Source organism: Callorhinus ursinus, unplaced genomic scaffold (genome assembly GCF_003265705.2).
Source record: "Callorhinus ursinus isolate GAN/ISIS: 27379988/994484 unplaced genomic scaffold, GSC_fseal_2.0 scaffold13, whole genome shotgun sequence".
Lineage (NCBI taxonomy): Eukaryota > Metazoa > Chordata > Mammalia > Carnivora > Otariidae > Callorhinus > Callorhinus ursinus.
Window position 1 is genome coordinate 12,103,300 of NW_027397075.1, and position 12,674 is coordinate 12,115,973.

The following is a 12,674-nucleotide window of genomic DNA, read 5'->3' on the forward strand; positions in this document are numbered from 1 at the left end:
AAGGGAGGAAGGAAGGAAGGAAGGAAGGAAAGAAGGAAGGAAGAGGAAAGTGAAAGAAAGAAAGAAGAAAGAAAGAAAGAAAGAAAGAAAGAAAGAAAGAAAGAAAGAAAGAAAGAAAGAAAGAAAGAAAGAAAGAAAGAAAAAGAAAAGGAAAGAAAGAGAAAGAAAGAAAGAAAGAAAAAGAGAAAGAGAAAGAAAAAGGGAAGGGAGGAAAGAAGAAAGAAAATTGTATTTCTAGGAACAGATCTAATGGATAGACCAGAGTTTCTCAACTTCAGCACTGTTGACATTTGAGGCCAGGTCATTCTGTGTTGTAGGAGCTGTCTACACATTATAGGATGTTCAACCCTGGGCCTCCACCACTAGATGCCAGTAGCACAGCCCTCCAGCTGTAACACATAAAACTGTCTCTAAACATTGCCCAATGTCCCCTGGGAGACAATCTCCCCAGTTGAGAGCCACTGCCGGTGGCACCCAGTGTAGTAAAGACAGAAAACAGTGCACTGCCCACTAGGAATGGGCGGCTAATTAAATCATGGGGTATCCATACCACAAGAATCTGTTCCCTATGGTGGCTGTAACAAAGAAGCACAAACAGGAGGCTTGAACAACACACATTTATTCTCTCACAGTTCTGGAAGGCAGAAGTCTGAAATCAGTATCACTGGGTCAAAATCGAAGGGTCCACAGGGTGGTGCTGCCTCTGGAGGCTCTGGGGGAGAGTCGGCTTCCCTGCCTTTACCAGGTTCTAGAGGCTGCCGGCATGCCTTGGCTCCTGGTCCCCTCCTCCACCTTTCTTCAGTTGTCACACGGCCCATCTCCCTCTGCAGGTGTCTCATGAGGACACGTGTGACTACATTGGGCCCTGCTGGGGCAATCCAGGATCATCTCCCCTCCTCAAAATTCTTAATCACCTCTGCAAAGTCCCTTTTGTCATAAAAGGTAGCGTATATATAAGTTCTGGCACAGGAATTGGATACTGGGTGTGTGGGGGCGTATTCTTCAGCCACCACCCCATAGAATATAATGTGGTCCTTGAAAAGAATGAAGTAAAAGGGCATCTGGATGGCTCAGTCGGTTAAGTGTCAGCCCGTTAAACATCAAACTTGTCTCTCCCTGTACCTCTGGCCAGACACTGGAAATGATGTTTGCAGGGCTCTGTGGAGAAACAATAAATCATTTGGGTGCAGTGTTAGGGCTAGATAAACATCTACCCATAAGGCCCTGCTCTTGCCCCCGAGCCAACTCAGCCTCATTGGCAAAAGAAAAGGGCTGAAGTATGGGACGCCTGGGTGGCTCAGTCGTTTGAGTGACTGCCTTCGGCTCAGGTCATGATCCTGGAGTCCCGGGATCGAGTCCTGCATCGGGCTCCCTGCTCAGTGGGGAGTCTGCTTCTCCCTCTGACCTTCCCCCCTCTCCTGCTCTCTCTCTCTCATTCTCTCTCTCAAATAAAATCTTAAAAAAAAAAAGAAAAGAACATTAAACTATCAAAAAAAAAAGAAGGTAACTATGTGAGGTGACAGATGTGCTAACTAACCTTATTGTGGTGATCATTTCACAATATATATGCATATCAAATCATTACGTTGTATACCTTAAATTTACACAATGTTACTTGTCGATTATATCTCAATGAAGCTGGAAGAAAAAAAAATTGAGGTAGCACTATTATCATCCAAGTGTTAATTCTACTCATGGATCTTTAGGGTCCACTATATGCTGCTACAGAGGCTAAGGGTTCAGCAGGGAACAAAACCAAGTCACTGTCCTCGGGAGCTTGCACCTAGGTGGGTGCTCTGGCACCGAGTAAGGCATTTAAGGGGTATAGGACAGTCTAGGGTTTATAATTGGAGGAAGGGGTCAGGGAGGCCTCACTGAGAAGGGAACATTGAGTAAAGATGTAAAGGAATAAGCCACGGAGATAACTAGAATCCTAGCACTCCACACAAAGAGAAAAGCCACTGCTAGTGCAAAGGCCCTGGGGCAGGAGTATGTTAGATGTGTTCAAGGACTCGCAAGGAGGCCTCTGTGGCTGGAGCAACATGAACCAGGAGAAAGGGAGAGAGTGGGGAGAAATGAGGACAGAGAGGTGGTGAAGGGCAGGCCCACAGCCTGTCGAATTTGAGTTCCCCATCATGACTCTGTGCAGATACAGACTGATTGCCTAATGACACTGATGTGAGGAAAACAAGGAGCAATAGAGGACATAGAGGATGGCAGCACATGGGGCATGAATATCTCCAGAAAGATACTGAAGACCCTGGAACAAATGGTTGCTTCTGGGGAGGTCAGTTGCTTTGGAGGTCAAGAATGGGAAGGAGACTTAATGTTTCCTCTGTCTCCTTTTGTACTGTGTGAAATACTGGCTCTTATCCCTTCCCTGAAAGTTAGGATGTGCTGCAATCAGGATTGCCAGCAGGTGCTGGTGGAAGGCCACTAGCCTGCCTTCCTGCTCCCTCTGCTGCAGCCTCCCTCAGCCTCCAACAACCTGCTCTCATGGCATCCTCACCCAGCCTGTCCTTGCTTGTTCACTAGGGCAGTTTTCTTCTCAGGCTGGGGAGAGGCAATCCAGGGAGTGCTGATATTTCAGGGCGCATCGGCCCTGCTCTCTACCCATGACTTTACCCCAAGCTCTGGAAGCTTTCGCCATGCCTACAGTGACTCTGCAACTCACACTTGGCACAGACTGTTCGTTACGTGCCCAGTAATGGCCTCACACAGCTCTCCTGTGCATTTCCTGCCCGACACCAGTTGGGGGAGGGCTGAGGCCTCATCTGACACATCTTGGGATTTCCTAGGCCCGGCAAGTGAGGGTTCTGCCCCTTCTAAACTGCAGGACTTTAGGCAAGTCACCTGACACCCCAGAATGATGTCCTCATGTGTGAAACAGGAATAGCAACAATAAGCCCTTGCTTCAGGGTTCTGTGTAGATAAATGGTTCTGTTCTGTAAGTGTGTGTGTTGGGGGTGGGGGAAGGTTTGCATTGTGCAGGACACTAAGCAGGTTCATGTCATAATGATACAGTCATAATATTCAATAACAATAGAGAGCATTTTTTTTACAAGGGGAATCACAAAATCAATTTCCATGTACCTGGTACAATAAAACATCAACTAGATTACATGCAATGTATTCATATTTATTCAAGAATGGTCACAGCAGCCCCAAATTGGAAACTGCAAATGTTCAGTGACAGGACAGTAGATAAACTGTGGTAAGAGTGGTACAACAAAACACTCCTTGGCAATAAAGAGGAGCCGACTGCGGATACACGCAGCAGCGTGGAAGAATCTCACAGAACTAATGATGAGTGAAAGAAACCAGAGAGCAGATAGAAAGTACCATGTGGATGCCTTTTATAAAGTTCAAGAACAGGGGCTCCTGGGTGGCTCAGTCGTTAAGGTGGCTCAGTCGTTAAGCGGCTGCCTTCGGCTCAGGTCATGATCCCAGAGTCCTGGGATCGAGCCCCGCATCGGGCTCCCTGCTCAGCGGGAAGCCTGCTTCTTCCTCTCCCACTCCCCCTTCTTGTGTTACCTCTCTCGCTGTGTCTCTCTCTGTCAAATAAATAAATAAAATCTGTAAAAATATAAATAAAGTTCAAGAACACGAAAAATCAATCTAAGGTGATAGAAATCAGACTTGTGGTTTCAGGCCAGAGTTGGGGATATTGACTGAGGAGGGGCATGAGGGAGGTTTCTGAGGCATTGAAGAGGACCTATATCTTGATCTGGGTGGAAGTTACATAAGTATATAGACTTGTAAAAATCTTTGAGGCATGCACTTGAGATTTGTGCATTTCATTGTGAGATATTTGTGCACTTTACTCAATATATGTTAGACCTCAAACAAAAATCTTAGAAGGTAAGGAGAAATTTAAAATAATTGAAATAGAAACAGTATACAAGTTAGCACTGCATTTATTGAAAATTATTTATGGAAACATTTGCTAGGTTTCAATAGTTCAAGAATGCAAATTCCCAATAATAACTATTTTGATGTTGGGGTTTTTTTTAAGATTTATTTATTTTGGAGAGAGAGAAAAAGAGAGCGTGCACAGGGGAGGGGCAGAGGGAGAGGGAGAGAAAGAATCTTGAGCAAACAACCCCCTGAGCATGGGTGGGGACCCACGTGGGGCCCCGAGCTAGGCAACCTCATGACCCTGAGATCATGGCCTGAGCTGAAATCTGAGTCAGATGCTCAACCACCTGAGCCACCCAGGCGCCCCTTGATGCTGTTTAAAAATCACAGTAAGAGGCACCTGGGTGGCTCAGTCCATTAAGCGTCTGCCTTCAGCTCAGGTCATGATCCCAGGGTCTTGGGATGGAGCCCAAGTCCCACATCGGGCTCCCTGCTAGGTGGGGAACCTGCTTCTCCCTCTCCCTCTGCCTGTCCCTCTCAAATAAATAAATAAAATCTTTAAAAATAAAATAAAATAAAAAGCACATTAAAACTTGCAGTTTATTGCCCCCTGCATGCCTTACCCATCTCTCTCCAACTCCTGCCCCCAGTGCCATGGGCAATCATCATCCTGAATCTGGTGTTTATCTGATCCCAAGTATTTCTTCACTTTTTTGCTACATAGGTATATATCCCTAAATCACATACATTATGTTCTGTATGTTTTCATAATTTATGGAAATGGTGTCATACTGTCACTTGTTTTTTTGCTCAACATCATCTCTTGTGAGAGAATTATCATTCTGTTGATTGACATTTATGTTTTGCCATTACAAACAACACTGTTCTTTTAAGATTTTGTTTATTTGATAGAGCGTGCACAAGCAGGGGGAAAGGCAGGCAGAGGGAGAGGGAGAAGCAGGCTCCCTGCTGAGCAGGAAGCCCAACATGGGGCTTGACCCCAGGACCCTGGGATCATGACCTGAGCTGAAGGCAGACACTTAACTGACTGAGCCACCCAGGCATCCCTGTTTTGCCTCTTTTAATCAAAATGGTACCTGCTGCAGGAGATGTTATAATCCCCATTTTACTAATCAATTTTTCTTGCTCTCTCCTTCAGCCCAACCCAGTTAACCACCAGGCCCTGCTGATTCGGCTTCAGTAATCTCGGTCAGCTCCATCCCTTGTGACTACCACCATTGCTAGTATTACCTCAGCTATGAACCACTCCAGGAGCTTCCAGCTGGTTTCACTGCTCCCTCTGTTCTCCCTGAGATCTCTACTCCACAAAGCTTCCTACCCAATCCAACACTATCCTGCTTGAAATCCCAAACTCTATTGGTTTCGCATTGCTGTTAGGATAACAGCCTCAATCCTCAGCAGAACTTCAAGGTCCTTCTGCGTGGCCTCACCTCTCCAGCCTCAAATCCCAAGCTTTTCCCCCTGCACCTGGGCCATGCTGGTCTCCTTTCTGTCCTTCAAACACATCCCAATCTCTCAGGCCTCGTTCTGGACCTTCACACCTGTTGCTCTTTTTGTGTGGAACCCTCTCCCCCAACTCCCTAGGTTAACTCTATGCTGTCCTCACACCTCCACTCAACTGTCACTTGAACCCAAAGGAGATCAAGCCCCCTCTTCTATACCCTTTGTCAGGATTTACCAAAGATATGATTTCGTCACTGTATGCCTCTTTTTTTTTTAAGATTTTATTTATTTATTTGACAGAGAGATAGAGAGAGAGCACAAGTAGGCAGAGAGGCAGGCAGAGAGAGAGGGAGAAGCAGACTCTCCACTGAGCAGGGAGCCCGACGTGGGGCTCGATTCCAGGACCCTGGGATCATAATCTGAGCCAAAGGCAGCCGCTTAACTGACTGAGCCACCCAGGTGCCCCTGTATGCCTCTTTTTAACAAATCCAAACTTCAGCTGCATGTCCCTCCAAAGACCAATACTCAAGAGATGAATATTGATTGGAAAGGAATATGAGGTTTACTCAGGAGGCCAGCCACCTAGGCAGAAGGTGGACTCTTGTCCAAAAGCCAACTCCCTGGTTTCTGCCTAGCGAGGAGGGTTTTAAAGGGACAGGGGGTCATTAATCAGTGAGAGGGTGCAGTGGCCTGTAACACGTCCTGATTCCCTGCAGATTTAGTGGTGCCTATTTACAGCTTTCAGTGCTCGGTGTAGCAAGATGTCTAACTGCTGTTCTGTGACATGTGAGGGCTTTCTATTCTCCTTCTAAAAAGGAATGTAAGATTTACAGATACCAAGGAAGGTTGGTAAATCAATCATATGCAATTAAGAAGACCTATTAAAGATCATCATGCTAGGGCGCCTGGGTGGCTCAGTCGTTGAGCGCCTGCCTTCGGCTCAGGTCGTGGTCCCGGGGTCCTGGGATCGAGTCCCGCAATGGGCTCTCTGCTCGGCAGGAGGCCTGCTTCTCTCTCTCCCACTCTCCTTGCTTGTGTTCCTTCTCTCGCTGTGTCTCTCTCTGTTAATAAAATAAAATAAAATATTAAAAAGAAAAATCATCATGCTAGGGGCGCCTGGGTGGCTCAGTCGGTTAAGCCTCTGCCTTCGACTGAGATCATGATCCCAGGGTCCCAGGATCGAGCCCCACCTCGGGCTCTCTGCTGGGAGGGAGCCTGCTTCTTCCTCTGCCTGCCGCTCTGCCTGCTTGTATGCTCTCTCTCTTAAATCAATAATATCTTTTTTAAAAATCACCATCCTAGTTACGAAGATCAAGGCAGCCTCTCCTGAAAACAAGCGCCTGCTAACCACTGCCCTGCTAACCACTGCGGTAACGCCTGCGCCTAGCAGAAGGACTCATTATGCTTTGGAAAATATGTATGAACGGTTTTGAACTTGTTACAACCGTAAACGGCTAACGTCCCCATTCAAAGATGTGGAAACTGAGGCTGAGCCCACGAGGGGCTGCCCCGGCCTCAGCAACCTGAACGTGGCCGCCCTAAGGATGAAGCCACCTTCCGAGGCCCTCGCAAGGCCGCCTCCCGTGGAGACCCCCAAGGCGGAGCTGCACCCCACAGCACCCCAGGAGCGCCCAGGTAACAGCTTTCCCAGAGCGGCGCGGGGCGCTCTGGGAAGTGTAGTCCGGTCCGCTCTCCGGCTCCAGCAACTTCCGCTTCCGGCGGGCACGGACTTCGCGCGAGGTTTGGGGAAAGACGCGTGAGAACTGCGGCGTTGGTGGTGGATCTGCGTGGCGTCTCCGTGGCGGGTCTGTGGGTTACCATCTTAGCTGTGCTCCTGTGTGCGGAGCGCCGTTGCAGCCACCAGGCAGAGGTGGGGCTCGAACCTGGACTGAGGCCCCTTCCTGACCTCTGTGGGCGCGCCCCAGACGGGGAAACGGGGCAGAGCGTGTTCAGCCAGAGGACAAGGAGAAAGAGTCAAGTGTGGCTACCGTGTCAGACCTTTAGGATGCCTGGGTTATAATTCCGGGCTAGAATGCTTTAACCTGGTGCTTCGGGGCTGGGGTTCTGGAAGCAAATGCGTGGGTTCCAGTCTCGTTTCTGTCGCTTCCCGTCTATGTGACCCTCCTCGGAGCGTCAGGGGTTTTTACTTGTAGAGATCACACTACCCCTATTATTACCAAATTAAGAACAGAGAGCAAATGTGTATTGCCACGTGCTCAGGAATTGGTGGCCAATATTATTATTTCAGAAAGGAGACAGGGCGCCTGGGTGGTTCAGTGGGTTAATCGTCTGCCTTCTGCTCAGGTCATGATCCCGGAGTTCCTGGGATGGAGCCCCTTATGGGACTCCCTGCTCAGCGGGGTGTCTGCTTCGCCCTCTGCCCCTCACCCTGCTCATGCTCTCTCTCTCAAATAAATAAAATCTTAAACAAAAAAAGAAGAAGAAGAAGAAGAGAGAAGCAGGCAGGACAAGCTTGGGGCTATGCATTGACCTGGAAGGTCTCAATCTCCTAGGTAAGATAGTGGGCATAGGGCATTTGGCAACTCTTGCTGTCTTGAACAACTTCTGCTTTCTGCAATGAGAACCCCAAAGGCCACTTCCTGCTTCTGGAGAGCAGCCTTCCTGTCTATGAGAGAGTCCATTTACCCTGGAGGTGGTAGCAATGATTCCTTAAGCAAACTCTACTTAGGCTCCTCTGAACTCTTCTCAACAAGGTCTTGACTTTGGGACTTCTGTATTCATAGCAAGAATCCAGCTAAGTCAGTTCAGCCAGAACCCCCACCCTCGATATCTGATTGAGTTCCTGACCCTCCAGCATCCCCCAGGTGATGTCTGATCATGCTGGCCTGCCTTCAGCAAGAATTCTACTGGGTTGGTTTAGCTACAGTCTCCCCCTGATGTTTCCTCTTACTAATTTTCCATCCTCCCACACTTTGGCTATAAAGTCCCGCCTTCCTTGTTGTGTTTGGAGTTAAGCCCAGTGTCTCTCCCTCACTACACACCCCCTTGCATGGCCCCTGCACCTATCTCTGGTCCTGGATAAAGCTTTCCAATACCATTGTTTGACAAGTGGCATGAATAACTTTCCTGAACAGTGGTTGAGAAGGAAGTGCATTTCTCACTTTCTGTGTCTGTCACTGTCTCTCACACAGGCTGGCTCTCTGCATGGTTGGCTTCAGCCCTCAGTAGGGCTGAATAGATTTTTGAGGGAAGCTGGACATTTTACCTCTCTTTCTTTTCCCTTTTCTTGGGCCTCCTGCCATTTTGGAGTAAACCACTGAAGAGAGTATTGAAGCTAAGGAGATTATGGCTTCTGTTATGAGGGGGATGACTCACCAGGTGAACTAATGGGGTTTTTTTGTTTGGTTTTTTTTGTTTTTTGTTTTAAGATTTATTTATTTTTAGAGAGAGAGTGGGGGGGAGGCGCAGAGGGAAAGAATCTAAAGTGGACTCCCCGCTGAGCATGGAATCTGATGTGGGGCTTGATCCAAAATCGAGAGTCAGATGCTCAACTGCGTGAGCCACTCAGGTGCCCATGAACTAATGGTCTTTTTGTGTAAATATTCTCCACCTAAAAGAACAACTGCATCCCTTTCTTCCCTCCTGCTGCATGTTTCTTCATAACACTGTCACCACCTATGTCATTCTATTTGTTAGTGTGTGCCAGACACAGGTCAGAAACGTGTCGATGTGTTTTATCTCACACAGGACTTAAAACCAGTCTGAGTCTACATTCAGAATTAGGAGTTTTCACCTGAACATCCAGATACCAGACTTCTTCAGTCAGACGGGCTGGCAGCAGGGGGCCCATGTCCCGTTACTCCCCACGTCCCTGACACTGGCTTCCAGCAGCAGCTGCCATTGTCCCAGCACTGCTGTGTCTCTTCTGGTGGGGAGAGAATCTCCACGCTCGTGTCACTTTCCTACGTGGCAGTACAAAAGACCCTGAGATGGACACGTGTTTTAAGAAAAATGGGGGAGAACAAGTGTCTTTGTGGATAGCACGAATGTTCCAGCATGTTGGATGTGCCAGCTGTCTGTGTTGAAAGGCCAGTCTTGCCTCCCTCCCTGGCCTTGGTCTGGAGTGGGTGGTGGTCTGAGGACCGAGGAGAATCATGGGTCATTCCAAGGACTGGCAGTGTTTAGGGGTCTGGACTGAAATATGTCTCCCCAAAACATATGTTGAAGCCCTAACCCTCAATGTAACTGTATTTGGAGAAAGGATCTATAGGAGGTAATTAGGTTAAATGAGGTGATAAGGTGGGGCCCTAACCTCGTTGAACTGTGGCCTTTCTAAGAAGAGGAGCCTTATTAAGGGGGATCACTCTGCCATGTGAGGATATAGGGAGAAGGTAGCAGTCTGCAAGCTGGAAGAGAGCTCTCATCAGGGACTGAATCCACTGACACCTTGATCTTGGACTTCCAGCCTTCAGAACTGTGAGAAATCAATGTGTGTAGTCTAAGGCTCCCAGTCTCTATGGTATGCTGTTATGGCAGCCTGAGCAGAACAAGACACCTGTCTTCCTTCCCAAGAGGACCGTGGGAATATTCACCCCATTCTGAGTGATGCCTGGGCTAACCACAAACAGGAGAGTTTAGCAGATGTCATCCCCATGAATAAAGATTTCCAAGCATGCCTGGGTCCCTGAATCCCCCTTCTTTCTCCACACTCCAGCCTCCTTTATCCTGGAGGCAGCTCTCCCTGGGAGGAGTGGTCATGCGTTGCAAGGCTGTTCTTACCTGCCTGCTTGTCATTTGGCCTGCTGGCTGTAGGGATAAGACAAAGTTTCAAATGCTGGGTGGTCGAGGGTATAAACAATGGCTATCTCCTGCCTCCCTGTTAACTGACATATCCTCTCATCTGTCTCATTTAATAATGGAACCAAAACACAGGCGGACTCCAAGGAGAAATTTCCCAGCATTCCCAGCAAATGCTCTTTTCCCTCATCCTTTGTGTTAATGAAAATAGTAACAATACTAATGTTTACTGACTGCTTCTAGGTTTCACCCTAGAGTGAACCGTTTTAATGTACTAGATCGTTCAATCCTCATAAGTGTCCTCTGGGGCACAGGTACTGTCTAGCTCCATATACCACCGTCATCATGTTTGTGAATCAAGTTTGTATAAGGCTGGGCAGCAGACGTCAATGTCTGAAGAACAAATTCTTCTCATTCATTTTTTCAGTCATTCAGCAAATATTTACTGAGCACCTCTATGAACCAAGCAGATTTGCCCACTGTTTAGAAAATCAGAGGGTATTATGGCCCCAAGTGGCCCCCTCAAAAGATAACCTTGAGGCAGGACTAGAGTCTTCCGAGAAATCATTCAGATATTTATTCCAAGACAGGGCTCTTAATACCTGGCTGGTGTTCAGGAGAACCTTAGGGGGGTGGTTGGGGCAGCAGGCCCTGGAGCAGACCTGCCTGAGTTTGACTTGGCTTTTCCACTTTCCTGGCTGTGTGGCTTTTAGCAGGGCTGTGCCCTCTCTGAGCCTCAGTTTACTCAACTAAAACGTGGGTCATAATGATATCTATACAAGAGAATCATTGTGAAGATTTAAGTAGCACAATAAAAAAAAAAATCCTGTGGACTTAGGAAGTGTGTAAAAAACATTAGCTTTGGGACCCCTGGGTGGCTCATTTGGTGAAGCATCTGCCTTCGGCTCAGGTCATGATCCCAGGGTCCTGGGATCGAGTTCCGCATTGGGCTTCTTGCTCAGCGGGAAGACTGCTTCTCTCTCTGCTTGCTGCTCCTACTTGTGCTGTCTCTCTCTCTGACAAATAAATAAAATCTTTAAAAAAATTACAGCTTTTATTAGTGGCTCATGGAGGCCTTAGAGTGTAGGGGCGCCTGGGTGGCTCAGTTGGTTGAGCAGCCAGCTCTTGATTTCAGCTCAGATCATGATCTCAGGGTCCTGGGATCAAGCCCTGAGTCGGGCTCCGCACTCAGTGAGGAGTCTGCTTCAGGTTTCTCTCTCCCACTGCCCCTCCTCTCTCACTCTCAAATTAAAAAAAAAAAAAAAACTTAAAAAAATGTAATAAAACACCCATTATATATCAGTTTTGGGGCATGGCACTCTCTGATGACTCTCTTAGATTATTTAGTCAAATTTAACCATTTGACTTGTATATTGAGTTTTTGTTTCTGTCATTTGGACATGGAAAAATTGCTACCAAAGATGACAACTTTTTGAGGGCTTGATTGTACAGCCTCTTTTCTCCGTCACATTTAAATAATAAGAGCAAATAGCTGAATCGGTGCCTCGTATGTGATGACGGAACTGTGCCATTAGTCTGAAGAGATCTTCCCCTCTCTCTTCAGAGAGAAGGATATGTCTGTGCTGCAAACTTCTGAGTATGAGGCTGCCATTTTAACTCGAACTGTTTTGTAGACTCCATAAACACTATGAAAACAAGCTACCTTTATAAGTGTAAATATAAATAGTGATACGTGTGTATAAGTATAAATACTTTTTTAAAAAAATTTTATTGTTATGTTAATCACCATACATTACATCATTAGTTTTGGATGTAGTGTTCCATGATTCATTGTTTGTGCATAACACCCAGTGCTCCACGCAGAACGTGCCCTCCTTAATACCCATCACCAGGCTAACCCATCCCCCACCCCCCTCCCCTCTAGAACCCTCAGTTTGTTTTTCAGAGTCCATCGTCTCTCATGGTTGGTCTCCCCCTCCGATTTCCCCCCCTTCATTCTTCCCCTCCTGCTATCTTCTTCTTTTTTTTTTCTTAACATATATTGCGTTATTTGTTTCAGAGGTACAGATCTGTGATTCAACAGTCTTGCACAATTCACAGCACTCGCCAACTATAAATACTTTTCATTCAGACTGTGAACAATGCTTGGGGCCTTAGTGGACCCATGGACCTCTTACAGGAACTCCACGGCACCAGGTATCCACGACCCACACACTGAGACCCGCATTCTCCATCTCAGTGTGGCTCAAGGCATGAAATAGAGCCGGTGCTTAGGGAGCATTTGGTATGCACTAGGCATTGTCACTAGCGCTTTACAAACAATCTCATCTAATCCTGACCTTCAGCTCTCTGAAGTTGCAGGTATGGCAATCCCCGTTGCACAGGTGAGGAAGGCAAGGCGTACCTAGTTAATATGTGGTGGAGCCAGGGTTTGAAGCACTGGCTTGGGTGTATGTCTGTGAAGGCCCAAATTCATCCCGATTTACATTTGTTAAGGACTGCATGTTTGTGTCTCCCCCAAAATAGAATTAAGACTGAAATCCAAGGGGCACCTGGGTGGCTCAGTTAATTAAGCATCTGCCTTCAGCTCAGGTCATGATCCCGGGGTCCTGGGATCGAGCCCCGAATTGGGC

At 47.3% G+C, this 12,674-nt stretch overlaps 1 long non-coding RNA gene across 1 annotated transcript; it reads left to right on the top strand.

The window, feature by feature from the left end:
* Positions 1–7,062: 7,062 nt before the first annotated feature.
* On the top strand, positions 7,063–9,958 carry LOC112813825 (uncharacterized). Its single transcript, XR_003205593.1, has 2 exons — positions 7,063–7,192; positions 9,031–9,958. It is a non-coding gene; the product is annotated as an uncharacterized lncRNA (long non-coding RNA).
* Positions 9,959–12,674: the final 2,716 nt, after the last annotated feature.